Genomic DNA, 24,709 nt, shown 5'->3' with positions numbered 1-24,709 from the left:
AAATTTCTGCCCCCCAAGTAAAATTCTTCAAAGAGTAACCCTCCTCCTCCGGCCCAGAGATGCCCTCATCAGGAAACACAAAGAAAAGGGTAGGCCTAGCACTGAGTAGACAGAGGCTACTTGGGGAGTGAGGAGGTCTGAGGCCGACTACCATCTCTAGAATTCAATCACTTTGGGATGTGAGAAAGCCGACAGACCACAGCAAACAAATTTATTATTTGTCATCAAGAGAATTCAAAATAAATATGATTTTCCGATCACCAATAAAATCATTTGTAAGAATTAGAACTGTTCACGTTATCACCATAAGCTCTTTTTACTATAAAAGCTTAAAGAAAACTATGGAAAAAGTATCAATAATTCTGGTCCTGAAAAGGGTAAAAGAAAGTCACACAAAGAAGCTGAAAGAGTTGCTAAACGTCTATCCCTTGTATCATAATTTTTAAACACCTCTAGCACTCAGTGGTAGGTCATGAGTTAGGTCATTAAATAAAAAGAAATCAGACATTTTCTACCAACTGACATTTCTTGATGATGAAATCAAAATATAAAGTAGGAAAAGTGTTGAAGGCAGGCCATGTTTCAGTTGACTTACATTCGGAGATTACTGCTGAAGGTCTCTCCAAGGTTTACAGACGTCAGTCTGAAAATTAGGAATAATGATAGCAAAGGAAAGAAGAAAAAAGTTACAAATCAGTTAACAGAATAACTCCTCTTCCTGTCCCAAATCATGGAATAAGAGTCACTCATACAAATAATACCAAGTACCTAATGTGTGTTTAAATGGACGTTTTAATACCAAAATGTAGTCCTAGGGGAGAAACTAATAACTAATTCAATGAAATGCCAGTACATCTGAATTATGTATATGTATTAATATATTCCAATACAAATGTGACATTAGGGATAACAATTTGATCTCTCAAACTTATTAGACACTAAGTTATCTTTACTCAAACAGCGGGCACCTCAGTTCCCTTTCTGTTCCTACTTAGTCCTAAACGGGACTAGTAATTTATTCCTACACCGGTTTATTTTCCCACTGCCCTCAGAGGGTCAGGTGAACTGGGAAGCAGGAAAAGCGCCTCTCCTGGCTCCTACTTCTATCCACTTCTTGAGGCTAAATGGCGAGGGCCTCTGTTCACGAAGCTTGAGAAGGCGTCTACACACTGACGAAGGAAGGTCTGCTGGGGTCACGAAAGGGACTGGACTGCCTGGAAGAGCAGCCCGCCTCTCCTGGGAACTGTTAAAGTCCTGCCCCGAGCTTCGCCTCAGCCGTCACGAACCTCGGTGGGCTGGCCCCGTGGGGCAGTTCTGGTTTTCCGTTCCGCCGAAGTGTGATCCCCACCGGTGGCAGGTGCTGGGCGCCGGTGCTGCCTCCTCTTCCAGCAGTTGTTCGGAGACCTGGCACAGTCTGCGCGGAGAGAAGGGACGCGGGAGCGTCGCCCGGGATACTGAGGGGGTGGGGCCGAGCTGGTGGGGGCGGGATTAGGCTAAACAGGGTCTCGGGATTGGGGCAGTTCCAGATTCCTCGGGCACGGGGGCGGAGCCTGGTGGGGACAGAGCCTACGAAGGCTGAGCGGGACCTCCAGATCTAGCACGCTTTTCAAACAAGGCAGCTTTCAAAAGTTTGTGGCCGCTTTCAGAAATTAGTTCAACTGATCCAAGGGTCTCCAATTTGCCGCCTGGAGTCATTTCCTTCATGGCGCCTCATTCTTAATATTTTGCTACATTTCCCTGATCAATGGGAAAGCATTCAGCTTGGCATTCGTGACCCCCGTGACCTGATGCCACTTTAAGGAACTGGAAAAGTCATTCATTCCCTTCTTCCTCAGCCTTTGTTGTAACCAGAACCATTTTTGCCCTGCCATCCATGAATACCTTTTCCACTCCTGTCTCCAGCAAGATAGTCCAATTTTGAGTTGTGGTGAGTGACAGACTCAAGATCTCCTGTTCATAGAATCTTCCTGCACCCTGTCTTATTATTACTTTTTAAATTTTTTAGCTGAAACTCAGGATTTTATATTTACATTGACTAAATGTCAGCCTATTAATCTCAGCCCATCATTCCATCCCGTCTCTCACATGTGTAAGTGCAAGGAAGTGAGCTTTCTTGCACATTCTCTCATATGTATATAGGGCAAGAGGGTGAGGATTGTTGCTTATTACTTCTCAAATACAAACGTGCTGGAAAGTGAGGCTTTTCTTCAGTGCCTACTGTCACACACTGTAGGAGAGAGAGCCAGCAATATTGCTCACGCAAGTCATTCTATTAGCCATAAATTGATTCTATTTGGAGTACAAACATAACAACCATAACTACACATTTCATTCCGACATCTAATTTGCTGCACCAAATTATGAAATTATTTCCAGCATGTAAGTTTACATCATGCACTCAATTGATCACTCTGACTACCCGTAACTGGGCTCCACATGATCCCCCATGGCAGTAAGGCCTGCCCTATCCTCAAGAATTCATCTCCCAGTTATCAACATCACCTTAACACGGCTCCACTGTCACCGGTGTGAATTCTTTTCCGGTCTTTACTGCCTTTTCTCCTTAGAGGTTTGTGAATTCCATGCACCTGCTTTTTCACATGAGACTCTCCTGGTTTGGTTTTCTAGGTGGCTTCTTCTTGCCTCTTTGGATATATTCCTCCTGCTTGCTGCGTTTTCACTGGCAGTTCTTTGACCAATTCTCTTTCTCTTTCTGCTTAGTATAATATTTCTTAGAGCTAGGGAATTCAGTTAGCTTTTTTTGCAAGGGATAGAAAACCTGACTCACACTGGGTTAAGCAAAAAAGGAACCTGATTATTTCACACAACCAAAGGATGCCAGCTCCAGGTACAACTTTACCTATAGAATCAGGGCCTTCTGTAAACTTTGAGGACTCTAGAACACCCCACCCTTCACCACACAGAATTAATCTCTCCTTCTTTCTACCTTTTCCTCTTAGACCAGTTCTACCATATGTGTTTCACTTTGCGTGGATCTTGGTTTATGTGAGTTAATCTCTCCTGAAAGATTCTGAGCTCTTTGAAAGCAGAGACCATTTTATTTTTCTCTGAATTCCCTGGGGAATTAGTATATACCATATGGGGATTAGTATATAGCATACGCTCAAAAATGTTTTTTGAATTAATCAAATGAATGACAGGATGGCTAGAAGCTTCTGGAGCTGATTCTTCCATTTGTAATTGTTCTTATTGCTTCCTCTCTCTTCCCCACCTAGAATTGGTGAGGTGGGAGGGGATGCAGTTACAGTTTGAATGCTAATACTGACTTAAGATCTAGAGTGCCCCCTTCTGATCTTTGCTCTGGAGAAAGGTTTTTAGGATGTCTCAGCGTGCAAAGAAGCAAATGATAATCCTCTAGGGGAAGCCAATATATCTTAACTACTCCTTACAATTGTTCTCAAAGTGTTTCTGATACCTCAATCATCATTTCAGTCATCTCCATTATCATGATCTTCCACGATGAAAATTACTCTGAATCATTTTTGTTTTACTGAACACATCTCCAAGGAACAACTGAAGAAAGAATATATGAGGTAAAGTTTTTGAGTTCTTTCATGTCTGAAAATGTGCTCATTTTACCCATGGTTATTTGGCAGGGTTGGACATTCTAGGTTAACAATCATTTCTCAGTTTAGAAGGTATTGATTTCCACCACACACCCCCCCCCCCACCCAGTATTCATTGTTAATGATAAGAAGCCTAGAGCCAATTTTCATTTTTTTGATGGGATTTTGTGATAAGATCCGTGTTTGCAGTGACATCCCCAAATCTCAGTGACCTAAAATGATGAAGTTTATCTCCTGATTACAATATGTAACCATCCCAGGTCAGCCTTGGGTTTTGTTCCATACTATGTTCAATAGCATAATCGTGCTAAGAGGATTATTACCCCCTGGAGCATTGCTGGTCTGTGGCAGCTGGAAGATGAGAGTAAATTGCACATTAGCTTTTAAAGCCTTCATCCAAAATTATATTCATCATTTCCTCTCCTACTTGAAGTCACATGGCGATGCTCAGTTTTAAGGGAGCAGGTAACTTTGATCTTGCCATGTGTCTGAAAGAAGAACCAGATCTCTGCGAATGGTCATAATGAATATCGCACATCTGGTTTTCTCCTTCAACTAAGACATTTTTTGGACTTTTGTATCCTTTCTGTTCTGACATTTCATGGAGTTCTCTAGTAGAACTTGTCAGCTGAGTACTCACATTCTTCCTCAGATTTAGATAATAATCTTCTATTTTTAAAAAATTATTTCATGTTCTCATTTTCTTTTTCTATGATTCTTGCTTATTAAACATCAACCTAGATTTGTCCTTTTTATCTCTGATTTTTATTTCATTTTTATTTTCTTTGCCTTTTTGGTTCTAAAATTTGGACATTTTGGACAGTATTATTTTTCAGTATTTTATTGATTTTTTTGTGAGATAAATCATATTTCTTAGTCTTTGATAGTTCTTGTTCTTTTATTCATCCTTTTGTATAAACTCTTTTATAGGCGTACTATCGTTTATGGATGTACAATTATTTCTGAATATATTAATTAGTTTTCTCTAAATTATTTTTTCCTCCAGAAAATTCTTTTCTTTTGTTAATGTTGACATATCTCTTTTACATAGTTATTGTTCTTTGTTTTTATATTAATTAATATTAGGTAATTAGCTGCTAATAACAGGAAAAAATATATAGAATTGGAATGATACTCCACAGTGTCAGATTCCCAGTTTCTTTGGCTTTGTAACTCCACTATATATGGATACCACTCCCAAGATCATTGATTGTCCACAATGGCTGCTTCCCAAGCATATGTGTGTATTTTCTCTGAAGGAAGGATGCACAGGGGAATAATGGCATGCATACTCATCCCAAGAGATGAACACATCTTTTGTGCTACATAGCACTGGCAAGGACTTCATCACAATGTCATCGTTAGTTTCAAAGGCAGCTGAAAATATGATCTTCATTTTGAGTAGCCATGTGATTTGCTAAAAGTCAAGATCCTATAACTGTGGAAAATAAGAAAGAGTGGATGATAGGGGACAATCAGCATCAATGCTAAAGACATCAGTTCTTATATAAGAAAGAAAGACTGGATTTCTGGTGTTGAGTTTCCTCTATTGTCTAAATGGGACTGTTCTCCAAGTTTCCTCCTTGGGTAAGAATTTTCAAAGCTCTGGGTAAGGTGGGCAAGTCCTGTCTTCTTGAGTTTCTTTTAGAGTGAAAACATGGGGAAGCTATCTGGCTGTGCCCGCTATGCCAGAAGACGTAGTCAGGCCTGAGGTACCAACATGCACACCTGGAGCCTAAACTTTCAACTGAAAGTTCATTGAAAGTCTTTATAGAAGAGTTTTGGTTTAAAGTATTCCTTCTTGCTCCTAGGAGTGAGGGTGTTAAATAGGGGTTTGAGGGGCGCCTGGGTGGCTCAGTCGGTTAAGCGTCCGACTTTGGCTCAGGTCACGATCTCACGGTCCATGAGTTCGAGCCCCGCGTCGGGATCTGGGCTGATGGCTCACAGCTTGGAGCCTGCTTCCGATTCTGTGTCTCCCTCTCTCTCTGCCCCTCCCCCGTTCATGCTCTGTCTCTCTCTGTCTCATAAATAAATAAACGTTAAAAAAAATTAAAAAAAAAATAAATAAATAGGGGTTTGAGTGGTGAAATTTATCATATACAGACTATTTTTGCCCTTATTTTCAACCTCCCTTCTCATTTCTTGCTCTTCTTGCCCTGTAGATGCTGAACAATGACTCCAGGGTTTATGTTGAAGACTGTCCTTGGCTGCTCCAGTGCTATGGCTTTCTCTACCTGTTTCATCCTTTACCCCACTCCCTTCCACTTTGTATCTTAATGTGGTTTTTTAAATCTCTCACCCATTGATAGCTAATACCCTATTTTCATCACTGTTATTAGTAATTTTTTTGTGGTACTTACACATTTTTATTTCACTGGGATCTTGGGAGGGAAGGGAGGTACATATATGTGCTTAGTTTGTTAGCATCTAAACATTTTTCAGGAATGGAATACTGAAATAAGACACAGGAAAAATTAAGGGGAAGAAAAGAAAGGAAGGGAAATTATAGAACAAAACTAGAAAATGCGATGAAAAGTTACAGGGAGACATTGATTAAATCATAATAGTCAAGTCACAAACCACCTGCCTTAAATTTGTAATAGATAAATTAATTAATATAATTATCTAAAATTTTGGATAGGGGTACCTGGGTGGCTCAGTCAGTTAAGCATCAGACTTGGGCTCAGGTCATGATCTTACAGCTCATGAATTCGAGCCCCATGTTGGGCTCTGTGCTGACAGCTCAGAGCCTGAAGCCTGCTTCGGATTCTGTGTCTCCTCCTCTCTGCCCCTCCCCTGTCATGCGCTCTCTCTCCTTCAAAAATAAATAGGCATTAAAAAATATAAGAAAATAAATACAATTTTGGATCAAATTAATTTATTTGTATGTAGGTTGGCTGTTACGCATTCTTCTTCCTAAAAATACATCTTGAGGAAATATCAAATTCCATTAGATACAATTCAGTGGGACAGTAGCAGGTATCCTTATACTTGTCTAATCAGGAGAGAATATGACTGAAGAGGGTCAATTTCAGGCTTCCACCTTAGAATTTGAATTTTGAGCAGCAAGACAAAGAACCCCAAAAGTTTTGGCATTTACTCCATACCAGCAGTGGCCTCCTGCCAAGATAATTCCTGCCAAGATATGGTTGTGGTTTCTGCTTCCTTAGTCTCAGAATCTGCATTGATTCCTACCAGTTCCCAAGCCCAGCTTTTCAGATCTCTGTCCATTTCCTTTTGTCTAAATGAAGTACAGCAAAATTCTGTTGCTTGGGATTAAATCCTAACTGACATAAATGTTGGCACCAGAGGCTGGATTGTGGGAAAAGGAACTTCAGGGAAGGGTTCTTACGATTGATCATCTATCTACATTAAGGTGAAAAGCAATGAAGCTCTGATTCTTGTCCTTACAAGAAAGGTAGCAAACCATGACAACGTTGATGAAACAGCAATTATCAACCGAGATTACTTGTGAAAAATTTTCCATTGGGGAGAGTAAAAGTCTAACAGATCATGGAGCTACCACAACCAAAGATCATTGTGAAACAATGAGGAATCCAAGTATTTGCAGTTGAGTAGTTGCTTTTGGTGACACTGGATAATATAAGGAAGAGAGTGACAAACTAAAAATACTAAATCTCTGTTTTCAAAGCATGGGCTAACCGTGCTTTATATAACCATCCTGACACAAAAAGTCAAGTGACTTAATCACAACAAGAGCTGATTCTATAGCCCAGGAAGATCTGTCATGTGAATGTCAGGGCATTCATCAGAAAAGAGTGCTGCTTTAACAATATAAATGGAGTTATTCAGGCATATTCAGAAGACATTGAGTAAGCGGAAGTCCAAAGCCCCTCTTACCTATCTTCCACTGAAGCGTCTTTGCAAAGATAAATAATCCACTTTATACTCCACTGGTCACACAGCTATTCTTCCCTTGCTTGAAGATACTGTTACTTTTTTGCCTGAGGTTGTTCCCTTGAAGAAAAAATACAATAATTTCTTTCTTACTCAGCACCTCATAATATTCACATCTGTAATTAGATTTAAATCTCATAGTGTCCTAGGGGACAAAAATGAAAAAATACAACTCTGAGATGACTCATGTGTACACATACACACACAAGCACAGACACACATGCGCGTGTGCACAGAATTTGCTAGTTTATGTCAGCCAAATTCCAGAAACATTGTTTTTCCTCCAGAATGGATTTTTAGGGCGTTTGAACAAAAAGTGGGGAATGTAATACCAGAATTTGAAATGTAATATCAGTATAAATTTGTCATGATGGGTAGATTTTTTAAAGACTTTAGATTCCATGTGTTATTTTAGGTGATTAGATACAGTTTATTTAATAGTTTCCTGGTTTAGTTAATGTATATCTGGCCAAATGGATAGTAATTTGTGTTGCAAAAAATTTGGTTTAAAGGCAGAAATTTAAAGTCTTTCAGAGATAGGATGCTAGGGTGCATATATCATATATGGCTCACCTTCTAACTATATTCCCTAAGAAAGTCTTAAAAATCTTCCCTTCACCAACAATTTGAGATCTAAAGAGGAAAATGCCAAACCTCTGTAAGTTCTCTACTAACTTATTTCCCTAGGTTAAAAGTGCTGGTGGGAAGTGTTATAATCGAAAAAAAGCACCATGACTTTAATAGAGATGCAATGTTCCCAAGGTAGAAGAGGTCAGTGGAATTATTAAATCTCAGTGGGAGACTAGGTACATTTGCCATAATATTCAGCCATGCCAATGTGTTCATTAGAATAGCCTGATCTACAGAGATCTGTGGCTATGATTAATTTGTCATGACATTGCTCGGAATCAAACTAATGGGTAACCTTTATACTTAGAACTTAATTTGTGTAAGAAGAAAAAAGATCCCCTAAACCTGATAAACAGAAGCCTGGCTTGAGTTCCCATAATAGACAGTAGAGAGTACTGATTTTTCATTAAATGCCAAGATGAGAACCACAGCCCCTTGAATGAAAGCTATGTACCCTGGAGTCCAGACATTACACCCAAAGTGCACTTGAATCTTTCTCCTTTTTTTCTTTAAAGGTAACTATATTTATTCACTCAGGTAACTGTACTGGAAAAAAGAGTATACCCAAAACTTTCGGGTTGTTAGATACCATACACTAATTCTGAGTTAATGCTAATGCTAATTTTTAATCCATTATTAATAGATTTAAGGTAAATTAATTTTTTGGTTTTTTTAAGTCTAAAATAGGCCTAGTAAACTCTGGGCCCATCCTATGGTTATTTTTCTGATGGTAGGAATTTTTAGTGATCACCTGACCTTTAGAATAAAGGTTATTACGGTACAAGAGCATCAAGAGGAAGTTCTTGAGATTCTACCTTTATGCAGCAATTACAGTGGGTCAGATAATTGGAAAGATTCACCAGACTCTAGCAAGACTTACTCAAAAAGATTCCTCTGGGTAAAAGATACAGAGAAGCAGGGGCAAGAAAGCATAATGGGGGGCGCCTGGGTGGCTCAGCCGGCTAAGCGTCCAACTCTTGATTTTGGCTCAGGTCACGATCTCAGTTTTGCGAGTTCAAGCCCCACATCATGCTTCGGATTCTCTTTCTCTCTCTGCTCCTCCCCAGGTCGCACTGTCTCCCTCAAAATAAATTAAAAACAAAAAGGTATAATGCAACTTCAGATCGGTCCTGACACCCATATACAACTTCTTTGGTTCTCCCTCATTTGCACGTGATGACCTTCATCTCCAGAACAAAAGTTTACCTGGGGATCTCTTATTTATTGCTGGATTTAAGTCTTAATATATACTTTATTTTTTCCCCAATCTATGTTAAGGAATAATTGAAAAATTATTGAAAAATATAACTGCATATATTTAAAATGTACAACATGATGATTTAATATATATACAAATTGTGAAATAATTACCAAGACCAAGGTAATTAACATATTCACCACCTTATAATGAACTCTTCTGGTATGTGTGTGCTGAGAACACTTAAGATTACTCCCAGCATCTTTCAAGTATACAATTTTTTTGTGGTCGCAAATGGCAAAATTTTATTCTTTTTTATGGCTAAATAATATTCCAGTGTGTGTGTGTGTGTGTGTGTGTGTGTGTGTGTGACATTTTCTTTATTCATTCATCCACTGGAGGGCATTAGATTGTTTCCATGCCTTGGCTATTGTGAATAATGCTGCAATGGACATGGGAATGTAGGTATCTCTTTGAGATGAAGATTTTGTTTCTTCCCAACCCAGGAGTGAGATTGCTGGATTATGCAGTAACTCTGTTTTTAGTTTTTTGAGGAAGCTCCACATTGTTTTCCATATTGGCTGTACCAGTTTACATTTCCACAACAGTGTACAAGGGTTTCTTTTCATCAAGGGGTCGTTAACGTTTATTTATTTTTGAGACAGAGAGAGAGCATGAACAGGGGAGGGGCAGAGAGAGAGGGAGACACAGAATCTGAAACAGGCTCCAGGCTCTGAGCTGTCAGCACAGATCCTGACGCGGGGCTTGAACTCCCGGACCGTGAGATCATGACCTGAGCCGAAGTCGGACGCTTAACCGACCAAGCCACCCAGGCGCCCCATCAAGGGGTCGTTATACTCCACTGGTCACACAGCCAAAGCAGGCTATAAAGTAGGTACGGATTACCAATCTATATATTTTGATAAACAATGTAGACAAACTAGTTCAGCGTGCATTCAGGGGAGTTTCAGACTTTAAACAGCATATTAAGTGTCACTACCTAGTATATTTCATTCATATCTTGGTCATGGGAGAATAAATGGAAAGTAATACTACATCTGCAAGGAACTTCACACATGGAAAACTTAGGAGTGAAAATTCTTTGCATATTCCTATTTGTTTCCTTGGGTTAGGTGGACAAAGTAGATGTACGTTTTGAAGAATAAAAGCTTAATCATTGTGCCGCTGTTCCTGATAGAGCTTTCTTGCTGGAGCAACCTGATAAGCAGCATATACTGCCTACTCCCATATTTTGATTCACAGAAAAACAAAACAAAACAGAAGTGATTTGCTTTTACTTAGCAAGAACAGAAGTACACTTTTATTTTCCACCTCAGTAATCTGTCAACTTTGGCTCTTTGCTGCAATTTAGTTCACAGGGACCTTAATTCTCTTACCATCTTGTAGAATATCAGGCTGGATTGCGACACTGATTGGTTGTTTAGCAGAAACTGGAGAGCAAGATATACCAGGTACTCTATACCCTCATACTATAAATGCATGGGAAAAGGGACAATATACATCTTATGAAAACACAGGAGTTTTCTCACATCAGTGAGGTTCTGGAGGGTTTAGATGGACAAACACTCCAATGTGAAGGACAATTTGTTGAAATTTGCCTACCCAATCAAAATGCTTATTTGCGTAACTTTGGATTTTAGAGGCTGATATGAATCCTGGCCTGTCATCACATCTGTAGCTGTTGTCTGCCTTGAGATAATAAAACACAGTTCTTGGTTTCTGGCCCCAGGATCTGTCCTCATATCTGCCCTTCCCAAGTCTTGTTCACAGCTTCACAATGATTTTGTGAACCTCTGAAATCCATTCCAATAAATTAATTTTTCTGAACTTAGCCAGAGTTGACTTTTATTACTTACAACTAAAGAATGTTAATTTACACAATAATTAAGGATGTAGTACAAATGAAGTAAAACTTAATTAAAAAAACACAAATTAGTAAGTGTTAATTATAGATATCAATTATTCACATTGAACATTTTATAACATTTAATTTCTGTAAAAATTTTTTTCAACATTTATTCATTTTTGAGAGACAGAGAGACAGAGCATGAGCAGGGAAGGGGCAGAAAGACAGGGAGACACAGAATCCCAAGCAGACTCCAGACTCTGAGCTGTCAGCACAAAGCCTGACGCAGTGCTCGAACCCAAGAACTGTGAGATGGTGAACTGTACTGAAGTCAGACGCTTAACTGACTGAGCTACCCAGGCACCCCTAACATTATACATTTTCTAAAGTCATAGTTGAAACTCTAAGATTCTATTAAGAAATTTCCTTTAAAGAGTGGGTGCCTGGGTGGCTCAGTTGGCTAAGTGTCCAACTCTCGGTTTCGGCTCAGGTCATGATCTCATGATTTCATGAGTTTGATCCCTACATGGGGCTCTGTGCTGATTAAGAGCCTGCTTGGGATCCTCTCTCTCTGCCCCTCCCCTGCTCATGTTGTCTCTGTTTCTCTCAAAATAAATAAATAAACTTAAAAAATAAAAAAAAAAAAGAAATTGCATTAAAGATTATACGGAATTACATATATTTTTCTATTGTTACATCGAGATTTGATGAAATTAGTTTAAAAAATGGAGGCTAAAATATTCTATTTGATTTTTTGTTGTTATTGTTTTGTTTTTAAGTTTATTTACTTATTCTGAGAGAGAGAGAAAGTGTGTGTGGAAGTGGGGGAGGGGATGACAGAGAGGGAGGGAGAGAATCCTAAGCAGGCTCCACCCTATCAGCCCAGGGCCTGACTCAGGCTCGATTTCCCCAACTGTGAGATCATGACCTGAGCTGAAATCAAGAGTTGGGTGCTTAACTGATTGAGCCACTCAGGTGCCCCCAAAATATTCTATCTGTGTAGTCAAGTGATTATGTGCATTTTTTTTACCTGGCTGAAAATATAAAATATTTTTGAGGTTTTACTATTTCCTATTTGTAAAATAAATTAGGCGGAGAAATCTAGTCAATATTTATTGATCTTACATAAACAGTGCACTGAACTAAATATTCTAAGGTAAAATAAAAAGCCATTTGCTTATTGATGTTTGCAAGCAATAATTTTTATGCTGAATTTAGAGTTGAAAGCATTTTTATAGATTGTACCAATGTGTATAACACTCTTCTAATTGTCCTAAGTGTTTTGCAGTTAAAAGAACCTAGAAAAATAACTTTTAAGATTCAATCAAATATAATCAGCAAATAGTTTTTGAACTACACATTCTCAAATTGTTTGGCAAGATTCTGTAAAATGCAAGAGAGCTGGAAAAGGAGAAGCAACAGGCTGAAGGCATGATACTCAGTCATACTAATGTTAGGAAAGCACATTTTAAAATTAAGGGTATAGGAAATAATTGCCTGAAAATCATCAACATCTAAGAAGCTTGGAAAGCCTTTAGGATCCGGCTTGAAAATCTTTTACCTGTCTTGACATCTAATGTATATTATCTTGGTTTTAAATTCAGTTTTAATTGTTTTTTTTTTCTCACTCAATGTGTGCAAACCACATTGTTTTTAATGCCAAAGTATACAGAGAACTTTCTTTTATAATGTCTTGTAAATATTAGTTGTTATTAAAACTTATTTCCCCATTTTTTTCAGTGTTTTTATACTCTGAATTCTGTTTGCTGCATTCTGTTTTCTCAGACGGCTAAATCTGCCAATTAAAAAAAGTGCCATTTGAATTTGAACATACTTTATATGCTTTTTGCTAATTTTACTCATTTTGTGCCTCCACACACTGGATAAAACTACAATGACAATGTTTTCTACAAGTGTAGGCAAATTTCAACAAAATAATATGCTTTAACAGTTGTCACATCTTTCAAAAGCTTAATTATGTGTGCACATCATAATAAAAATATATGTGTATATACATATCTGCTTATATGTATATAAATATCATTTTAAGATACTAAGAGGCATATCAATATTTTTCCAATTCAATTCAGAAGTGAAATTTCCCATTTTCCAAAGACAAAGATCTAACTGTATACACAAGGGGAATTCTAAATTCATGAACAAAACATATATTCTATATGTATCGAATATATGTAAGCATATTTTATATATAAGCATATTATATATTTACATATAGATTATATATTCTATAGAATATATATATTATATAGATGAGATCATGTGATCTCATGATCTTTTTACGTAGGGGCACCTGGGTGGCTCACTTGGTTGAATGTCTGACTCTTGATTTTGGCTCAAGTCATGATTTCATGGTTCGTGAGTTCAAGCCCCGTGTCAGGCTCTGTGCTGACACACAGATACTGCTTATGATTCTCTCTCTCCTCTCTCTTCCCCTCCTCTGCTCGTGCTTGCTCTCTTTCTCAAAATAAATAAATAAACATTAAAAAAAATGTTTAAGTAACATAGAGGACCACAAGGAAAAACAGAAAGTCAGTGAACCAAAAACATACCCAGGAAGAAAGCATTTTGAATATTATAAAAAAAAGTTTTAAAAATAATAACTTCAGTGGTTCTATGAACAATTTTAACAATATATATAAGCATATAAACATATTATATATTATATTGAATATAATAATATTTTTCAAAGATTGTTTTAAATAAGATGATAAATATCACATTTGGTAAAATTCTATAACTTCCAGTTCAGTCTCATACTAAAATAACTTTATTAAATAAAAGTATAAATAAAAGCTGAATTAGACATAACAAAAAAATATGGAGTAGCAGTCCTATGCACTAAATTTGAAAGTCTAAATCCATTCATCCATCCAACCAACCATTCATCTATCTATCCATCCATTCATCACTTCAGTAGGCCAGGTAGTCTGCTAGAGTAGGAATACAAAGATAAATCATGTTCTCAGTGAATTCACAGCCTAGGAATCAAGACAGACATGCAAAAGAGACAACTATTCCTTTGTTTTCAAGCTCTGTGACCCATCTGCACCTGCATCAGAAAGAACTGGACTGATGTCCTTTTCTTCTCAATCACTTAAGTCCTAGCCATCCCATTCTGGTCCCCAGGCTGTGCCTAATCCTCTCTGCTCCTGACTCATTCAGCCTCACATTCTGCACTCAGATCTAATTCTCCTCTAGTACTGACCTCAGGACACCCAGGCATTCACACCCCATGAGTTATGTTCCTTCAGCCAGTTTGCATAACCAATTATTCTAATGGGACCTGGTACAGCACAGACCATCATGGCCAACGTGCCTCCCTGGATCATCCAGTCCTACGGAAATCTACAGTACCACATGATAAGTGCTATAAAATAACATCACCTTGGGTGCCTTGAGGAGGGACTATGCAGCTTCCCAGGACTGAGTGGAAGTTTGACAGCTACAAAACACTTTATAGAGAATAATGTTTGAAATGTAATTTTGAGTCTCGAAAAATGAGTAGAGGTGTGCCAGGTATACAGAGAATACAATGGCAGAAAACCTTAGCTCTTTAGATTCACATGAATTCTAGAATATAGGGGCACAGAGGTGTGGAAGATGAAGTCATCCCCAAACAACATAGCAATATAAAAATCTGAGCTCCAACCAAGGCAATGAAAAACTGAGCACACAATAATATATTCATCAGTTTAGTATATTTGGGATTATAATTGGAACAGATATTGATTTTATAGTATTAGTTATAGTCAGGACAGGGAAAATTATGAATGTTCCTCAAGAAGAGTGAAATAAAGTAAAAAGGGCATCAGTTCTTTATGGGTGAAACTGGTTACTTACAGAACATTCTACAAAGAACCTTGGTTGATCTGACTCCAAAGATTCTCTCCTAAATTATTATTTTAGCTTTCTTTCCTCTTATCCCATGCTTAACAATAATATGTATAATTTCCTTCTCTTTGTAGAGTTTCCTAAATGGACGGAAGTTGTGTTTTGGTTAACCAACTATGAATATTTAGGTTATCCTTGAAATTATATTCTCACTACAAATAAATTAATTAATATATTCCCACTACAAATGCACTGGCATTTGGCTTATGTGTCAGCATGTGTCTTTAGTTATTTTGTGTTTACTAAGGTTGTTCACCACTTGATATGCTGTAGTCATGGTTCTGGATTTTCAAAACTGAGGAACAGGTCTTTGACTAGAGTAATCCATCCAGAAAGAGTCATCTTATGAAGGCCAGGTTAGTGACCATTGACTTCTCTTGGTAATTACCCCCATCTTGACCCTCTTTATTACAAAAGTAATTATGGTTCTATGTGATTTATTCAAAATTTTTAAGTAGGGCCACATGGGTGGCTCAGTTGGTTGAGTGTCTGACTCTTGATTTTGGCTCAAGTCATGATCTCATGGTTCGTGAGTTCGAGCCCCGTGTCAGGCTCTGCGCTGACAGCACAGATACTGCTTATGATTCTCTCTCTCCTCCTCTCTCTGCCCCTCCCCTGCTCATGCTTGCTGTCTCTCTTTCTCAAAATAAATAAACATTAAAAAAATTTTAAGTAACATAAGGGACCACAAGGGAAAATAGAAAGTCAGTGAACCAAAAACATACCCAGGAAGGAAGAATTTTGAATATTATAAAACAAAGTTTTAAGAATAACAATTTCAGAAGACCATGGGGGAAGGGAAGGGGGGAAAATAGTTAAAAACAGAGAGGGAGGGAGGCAAACCATAAGAGACTCTTAAATACAGAGAATAAACTGAGGGTGGATGGGGGTGTAGGGGACAGGGGAAAATGGGTGATGGGCATTGGGGAGGGCACTTGTTGGGATGAGCACTGGGTGTTGCATGTAAGCGATGAATGATGGGAATCACCCCAAAAACCAAGAGCACACTTTACACACTGTATGTTAGCCAATTTGACAATAAATTATATTAAAAAATAATAATTTCAGTGGCTCTTTGAACAATGTTAGCTGTAACATCCTTACATTTTTTCTAGGATAATCAGATAACTGAGAATATCTTATGCATCACAGTGGCCGTGAGAATGCACCTCAGAGACCACTGACTTGACTATAGGGTGTGTAATTAACCAAGGGTACCAGCTACTGTGTTTTGAAATTTGTGGTTCCACACCTCCCAGAGATCATTCCCAGCCAATGACTGTGTGCAGAAGAAGTACTAAAGCAAACCCATTCTTGAGAGACACTGACTTCTCTGAAGGCCAACTTTGGCTTAAGGATTCCCTATTGTTTCCCCAAACCTTCTATCAGTCTAGGGTACTTCCACCAAACCTCTCTCTCTCTCCTTTATTTGAGATCAGAACTGCATCAGAGTCTGATGGCTCTCTTAGCCTTCTCTAGCTCCCTCCCTATTTTCTCTCAAAGAAGCATTTCTTCAAATAAAATCCTTGCATATTACCTACCTCATCTTTGCATCACCTTCTGAAGGACCCTGAACAACACTTCTAAAAATTTTGCTAAATTCTCTTCAACATTTTATGCCATGGTACAAAAGGTAAGAATTCCAACTGGGCTAATCCTCCCAGTGGGCAGAATATTGAATGGTATATCCTCTTGTCCACTTTACCCAGATGGAGGAAGTGTTTGAGGAAAGAGTCCATGCTGATATATGGGTATTATCTATTAGTTTTCCTGAAAGATCAGAGACATGGGAAAAGCAAGATTGCTGACATGGAAGTTTGGATAAGAGTTATATGGGTAGGAGCACCTGGGTGGCTCAGTCGGTTAAGCGATTTTTGGTTTCAGTTCAGGTCGTGATCTCACAGTTCATGGATTCAAGCCCTGTGATGGGCTACGCGCTGACAGTACAGAGCCTTCTTGGGATTCTCTCTCTCCCCCTCTCTCTGTGCACCCCCCTGCTCACTCACTCTCTGTCTCTCAAAAAATAAACATTAAAAAAAAAAGAGTCTGGATAGACTACTTTGAATAGACCCAGAGTAGATAAAAGAGTCTCTTAACAGTCAGGTAGACTTTCCTGCTCAGTGGAGGTAAATTTATTCTAGAGCTTACTCAATGGTTTATGAGCAACATGATCATATTGGTAGGAAAGGAAGGAACACATGGATAGGCACAGTAACGAGCATTTTCCCACCCCACAGATGACCTAGTTTTTGCTACTGCTGAGAGCCCATTTTGCAAGTAGCAATAAATAACCCCATGTTCCTGATTGGATACCATATTCTAGAAGGACCAATCTACTAGCTAATAGCATGCTGGTTATACTATATCCCCTCCATCACAGAGGAGGCAGTATTTTGTCCTAACTAGAACAGACATGTATTCTGTATATATATTTGCCTTCCCTGTTGGCTATGCTTCTGACAGCATCACCACCTATGGACTTATAAATGCCTTATTTATGGCTACAATGCAAATGGCTTCTCGGGGATGAAACAAGGGAGTTTGTTGATACTCATGGTTTAACTGCTTTTACACATAATCTATTATCCATAAGATCCTGACCTTATAAAAGGAAACAAATGAAGACTTAGAGCTCCAGCTGACACACACTACTTTCTAAGTTTGGGATGTTGTGCTGTAGGATACAGTATGTACTCTGAAACAAGAATCAATGTATGGTGCTGTTTCCCAGAGCCAGGATACTTAGGTCCAAGAACACAGAGAATAGGGATGGTACTGCTTGGTACACCTAATATCCCATTTGCAAAACTTTACTTCTTAACAACACAACTCTAGGATGTACTGAGATACAGCTCCTTAGTACCAAAGGGAGAAATGATTCTACCAAGGGACACATTTTGTTTCCATTGAGTTAGAGTAGCTAAGACTGCTATCTGGTATTTTGGTTTCTTCATAATGGTTATAATATTGATTAGATGGTTGATCTTGCCTACCAAGAAAAAAGGAGAAATAAGGATGAAACCAAGGGGAGCCTTGGCGAGGATTGCCTTCCAGAACCTCTGTGTCTAATAGTTAAAGTTATTAGAAGACCCAACAATCTCAAATATTTGGAAACACCAAGGACTTGTATCCACTTGGAATGCATTTTTAAGTTATTCCAAGACATAAACTGATTAAATCGAAAAAAATAAAAGATAAAATAAAAAGAAAATGTACAGTGGAGAGGAAAATTGTATATACTTTTATATAATCGTGCATGACAAGTTGTAGAAATAAACAAACTTTCATCTACCTAAAATATTGACATGAAATCATACCAGAACTTGAGCATGATGGATATTACTGAACAATCTTGGATCTGTAACACGCAATATTTTTGGTTGACTCCTTTTGGGTATGGAATGACCATTACTTTCGTTGTACAAATGAGAACTGTATTACGGAGGGTAGTAACTTTTCTTTTTAAAATATGTGTAAGTATAGGAATACTGGTGTACGTTGACAGTGGGCAGCCCGAATGGTAGGTCATAATGGGAATTTGTCATTCTGTTTTAGTCATTCTGCTTCTGAACCTTCTACTCATATTTTAGGAAACCTTGTAAGCTATAAGAAGTTCACTTCCGGGTACAGAAGCTCAGTATGCCAAAACATTACTTTCTGAGACTCCTTTGCAATGAGCATACTGATACACTGCCAGTGTCAGCCAATTAGAGACATCTGCTTCAGACTTTGAACCACAAGTGACTCATGCAAACACATAACGATCATGCAGAAAATGGCAAGGCTGAGAGTAGTGATAGTGATTATGTTGTTTTCAGAGGCAGCACTGTCTAGAGCCCAGGGCCAACACTGATAGATTTATAAGTCCAAGGTGGGGCATCTGTGCCCACAGAGTCTCCCTGGCACTAGTTACGAGGCAGGATTTGGAGTATTGTTCAAGGATTCATGTTTGGTCTCCACTCTGTGAATATTCTGTAAAAGATCAAATATGATTTTAACAAAATTTTGTCTGACTGTAATAGACAGAGCTAATTTTTGTAATTGAGGGCTTTTTGCCATTGAGAATATGATTAATACTCTGTTTTGTGAATAGGTAATTTGAGAGCCTTTTGGCTCTTACTGCCCAAAGTAGCCTGTGTTGCCTTTATGTGCCTTCAAGATCAGCCCCAACCTGCTAGATACTGACCCTACTGTTTGAATAATTTGTTTCAGGCCTGGTTAGGATTAGCTCTGCCTCTAGAGCTTTGTGAAGCTACACACAGATGTGCACCATGTATTCAGTTCTTCCATATTGCTTCAGTTTTCCCAGCTAATAAGCAGCAGACCTGGTATTTATTTAGACTTTGTGACTCCAAAGTCCTTGCTCCTAATCATCACCTCCTACTGACTTTAGCTACATCTCACAGATGGGAATGGTCCCTTTGAAGGTGAGTGGCCTCCTCGAGACTCTTCCAAATCATGTCATTACATAGTCTCCATATAATCTGACAGACTACCACCTACTGACAATAGCATTCATGTTGATTAGCAAGCTATACTATTAAAACTTCTTCTAATATCATCCACATTAACTATCCTGCACCTTTCACTTCATCAATGTACCCCTCATATCTTAGCACTTGCCCTATATAAGTGTATCTTTTACTAACTTCCTCTCCCCAGAAAGAACAGAATTGTCCTGGCATCCTCTTCAGCCTGGGTCCCACCAATGGAATTACCGCTCCTTCCACTTCCTTCCATCTCAAACTCCTGGTATACTTTCTCAGGGCTCAGGTTGGTCCTCTATCAATCCATACAACTGGAATAATGTAACACTTTATAGTTCATCTAGAATTCCATGTCTTAACTTGGGTGATTAACAAAGGAACAATTAGAGAAAGCTCATTGAATTGGAAAAAGATAATGACTCCAGAATTCCTGACTCCAGACTTCATGGGCACTCCAGTAAGTGATTTTCCCATATTTTTTGCAGCCCCACATTTTCCTCTCTTCTGATTCCAGAATTGTTTTTGAAATGGCAGCTGTCTTTGTGAAAAGAAGAAACCTTTAAAGGTGCAGAAGGATATTTGATGAGGCTGTTTTAACTGAATAAAAGCTTACCACAAATACAATTTACTTACTTTATGCACTTAATTCTGTATGAAATTCATAGGTAGGAGGCATATTTTATAAAAGCAGAATCTTGCTGGGTTGATGAATCTTGCTGGTTTCCTAACAGAAAAAAATGGGTGTCTCACTTGAAATACATAAGCTTTGAAAATTCTCCAAATCATTTCTCCTTTTTTTAAACATTCAGATTGAAAGATGAGATGGAGACAGGAGTGCTGTTGATGATCAAATGAACGACCATTGCAAGCATTCTCAGTAGATAGAGCTCATCCTGAAAGTCATTAAACACATAAATGCTGGAAGAGAACATCAGTGTCATGCTTCATTGCTCCAACAACACATAGAAGGAAGAGTAAAGTATTTTTTAAAAACTTGATACCCAAATTGTTTATTTCAGCATTTCCATTTTACCCTTCATTACCTTTTGTTCCAGAGACAAAAAGCTGAAAATCATGATAGAAAATTGCAGATGTTTTCCAATAGCTCATTATTATAAATATGGATGAAATTCATAATAAAAATATTTTTCATTTTTTCTCCTGCTGGTGTAACCCAAACTATCCAAGCAGATGATTAGTTAATAAAGTAAAGAGCAATGTATACAGTCAGTTCATAGCAGGCTACAGGTACCAAGGAGGATGAATCAAAAGGTTTCAAAACAGTGACAGGAGGAGGTTGTCAAGTGAAACTCTGAGCTGTAAAAATCAACACTCATAAACAGACTAAGCATCCGTAAAAGTAGCCCATTGTGCAAAATGGCTTATGAGTGTTGCCTCTGAGAACTTGTGGCTGTAAAGACCTACTTGTGTTTTCTGAAAGTTGTGCTTATAACCAATTCCACCAAAATATAAGTTTCCCAGAAGAGAGAATGTCATGACTGATAAAAACAGCAGAAGGGTGTGCATGAGGAATAATTTGCCAAGTATCCAAAGCAGTCTCCAGAGAAGGTGGGTTGACTTCAATGGCCAGTTTCAGTTATCTAGCCAGAGACTTCCCTAGAGTAATGCAATATAGGTGGTCAAAGCCTGACAGACCCATCTTTTAAGGACATCTGATTCTTTTCTTATTCTGTGCTCAGGAATAGACTTTCTGATCGACATTTATTATCTACAGCGAAATGGGAAGTTATGTCTTAAGTTAACAGTCAGGATCTGTTGCTTTGTCAAATATAGATTCGAGCATAAACTGGCAAACTGATGCATAAACTAGTCTTTTAAGATTTTTGGTTTATGCAAATCAACTTCTACATCCTGATTATTTCTTGGCAAACTGGTAAGCATTTGTTTTTTGAATCTGTCAAGCTGTAAACTAGACACTGAGGTAGTGCTTCCACCAGACTGCCTTATGAAACTCTACAAAGACGCTGGCTTCAATATCTTTTTCTTGCCCCAATGAGTATTATAGCTATTCAATTGGTCTATGTTTCCAACTTGGAAAGACACAGGAGTCCAAATTAGGATGAAATTTACTACTGTAAACTTATACTCCAATCTTCATACAAAGAAGTATTATAAATTTAGGACTAAAATTATCACTGTAGAAACAAAACATTTTATAAGTACTATCATTTTCCTTCATAATCCTTTCAAAACAAGAAGGAATAAATAATTATAAGGTTTAAATCAGAGCTGGGAATTCTAAATAGTACATTTTACACTTGGCTATTCACCTTAGCAGACTAATATTAGAACAGAGTTTTGACTTTTTTTTTTAATTTTCAAGTGGGAATCTTATAATTCTTTCAGTTCTTTATCCCAATTATGAACTATCCACTTTTTATTCTTATATTACTCTAAATTTACCCAACAGCATTAGTTATGCTCTTGCATATCACTTCTAAGCGCTGAAAATATGTTAAATGAGTCTCCACTCCAGTGGTCATTTGGACATTTTATTGTAGGGGGAGTGAGACACAAGTAGTAAATGAGTAAACAAGGTGATTTTAGGGTTATGAAGTAAGATAAAACAGGATAATATAATTCATGAGTGTGTGTGTGTGTGTGTGTGTGTGTGTGTGTACGTGTGTTGGGGATGTTTGTTTAGAGTGGATTCTTAGAAAAGGCCTCCATGTAAAAGTGTCATTTGAGCTGAAATCGTGGAAGAGTCAGGCAGGGAGCTGGGGTGGGGTGGGGAGCATCATAGGTAGATGGAAAAGAACAGGCAAATCTCCAGAGGTGGGAGCAGAGTTGATATGTGGCTGTGTGGCAGACAGGCAACTCAGGTGCCTCCCTGTGACTACCTCTTTCTTGTGTTCACACCTTTGGATAATTCCTTTCTCTTGTGTGTATTATCTGTGACTTACTTCTAACCAATAAAATATGGCAAAAGTGTGAGAGGTCACTTCCATGATTATTTTTTGTAATATAAGATTTTATCTTGTCATCCAAGTCACTCCAGTCTCTCTCTCTGTCCCTCTCTCTCTCTGTTGTTGATTTTGAAAAAGTCACAGCCCGAAGAAACCAAATGCTCCCCAAAAAAACACACTAGTGAGAAAACAGATACCTCCTTAGTTGAGCCTTCAGATGAGAATTCAGCCCTGGACAGCCACTTGTTTTCATTCTATGGGACGCTAAGCACAGTCTTAGAGTCCCAACCCATAGAAACTATGAGATAATAGATGTGTTATCCTAGGTTGTAAGTTTGTAATGATTTGTTACAAACCATAGAAAACTAATACATAGCCTGACAGTTAGAATACACATTTGGCTGGAGGGTAACAATCCAAGGGGAGAGTGGGTACATATGAGGTGATGTAGAAGGGTGACTACATAGAACCTTTAGCCATGATAAGGAAATTAGATTTTATTACAAGCATGTTGCAAAATCATTGGAGAGATTTAAGCAAGAAAGTGGCATGATTTTTATGATGTGTTTAAACGTTTCCTGGCTACTTGTGAAAGATGGGCTATAGGAGGCCCAGAGTGGACAGGAAGACTTCTCAGTAGGCAGCTGCATTCATTAGACAAGGTGAGAGAATGAGGTGGCTCAGATTAGGGTAGAAGTGAAGTATGGTGAAAAAAAAGCCAGGAAAAATTTCAATGCAGCTACCAAATCCTAGACATTTGGATTTAGCAACTAGAAGGACAGTGATTTCTTTACTACAATGGAGTAATCTGAAAGAGGGTAAGTTGGGTTTCTAAGCTGGAACAGAGAGAGAGAAAATCCAGAGCACTGACATGTTAAATTAAGAAGTCTATGAGAGGGGCACCTGAGTGACTCAGTTGGTTGGCTCAGGTCATGATCTCATGGTTCGTGAGTTTGAGCCTCACATCAGGCTCACTGCTGTCAGCCTGTCAGTACAGAACCCACTTCGGATCATCTGTCCCCCTCCCCCTGCTTCTCCCCCACTTGCACTCTCCAAAAAATAAATAAATATTTTTAAAAAGAGGTCCATGAGATATTCTAGAGGAAGAGGTCAGGGATGCTATTGAACAAACAGGTCTGGAACTCAGTATTAGTGATATATATTTGGAAGAAAATGAAATACTGATTGCAATTAAAATCAAGAATGGGACGAAAATCATCAAAGAAGGAAGTGTTAGCAGGCTATGTAATAAGAAAGGAATTAAATAAATACATAAACTTTCTGTTGACACTGAATAGAGAACTGTGCTTTGTCAACATTTATACCAGTAGGCTATTATCACTATGTTCCACAACGTTCATAAAATACATATTTAATGTGCACTTAGTATTTACTTGGAATTTTGAGAATGGGAGTAACATGATAAAGTAAAACCAAGGTTGGCTAAAGTTCTACTGCAGCCTTCTTTGTGGGGAGCTCCTACCTGGGGTGAGATTTCACATTTCCCTCTCACCCCTACCCTGTTTCTATTTGAGCCATTGATTCAGTCCCAGTGAACTGACTCTGCTCATCTACCTTCACTCTTTACTGGTTTTATGTGGTCTCTTTGCTTCTAGCCTTCCAGCCATTAGTCATGTTTGTTTAAATAGCAATATTAATTTAGTAGTTAAAAATGATTGCTTTCAAAATAAAATTACCTAACGGGATACATTTAAACTATACCCTCTCTTACACTAGTTGTAGTGATGTTAACCCATGACAGCAATGGATTATGGTTACAGAGTCAAATAAACTGATAATAATAAACTAAGGTTATACAAAGGTGTGATTTGGTTAAAGGAAACAGAGATAATCCCCCACTAGGTTTTTACTGTAGGATTTCTCACTTCTCAAGAGTGACTTATCTTTCTTTCATGAGCCAAAAAATCCTGGAGCTTGCAAGTGCCTCAGGCAAGTGAGTTTGAAGGTCTTCCTCAAGACTGAATGAAAGATAATAATCAAAATCTAGGTCAAGATACTATTTATTCTATAGAGAATTGTTTAAGCTAATGCTTTAAATTTAAGTCAGAACACATTTTAATACATGATTCATACGATGCCTATCAGATATTCTTAATGACTGCACACATTGTAATCTCATTCAGACTGTTTTACTTTGAGGAATTTTCTAACATCAAGTAGTA

At 38.2% G+C, this 24,709-nt stretch overlaps 1 protein-coding gene across 3 annotated transcripts in view; it reads right to left on the bottom strand.

Moving 5' to 3' along the window:
• TTC29 (tetratricopeptide repeat domain 29) overlaps positions 1-1,488 on the bottom strand; it is a 255,129-nt gene extending 253,641 nt beyond the window's left edge. The window contains exons 1-2 of one of the 3 annotated variants that reach the window (XM_042935359.1): positions 1,287-1,488; positions 596-643 (exon numbers count right to left, since the gene is read on the bottom strand). The gene's annotated coding sequence lies outside the window, so the exon portion shown is untranslated. The remainder of the gene's footprint in view (positions 1-595; positions 644-1,286) is intronic. The other 2 variants (XM_042935356.1, XM_042935357.1) reach the window with 2 other exon arrangements.
• Positions 1,489-24,709: the final 23,221 nt, after the last annotated feature.

This window comes from Panthera leo, chromosome B1 (assembly GCF_018350215.1).
Source record: "Panthera leo isolate Ple1 chromosome B1, P.leo_Ple1_pat1.1, whole genome shotgun sequence".
Classification (NCBI taxonomy): Eukaryota; Metazoa; Chordata; class Mammalia; order Carnivora; family Felidae; genus Panthera; species Panthera leo.
This window is presented reverse-complemented; position numbering and strand designations above follow the sequence as displayed.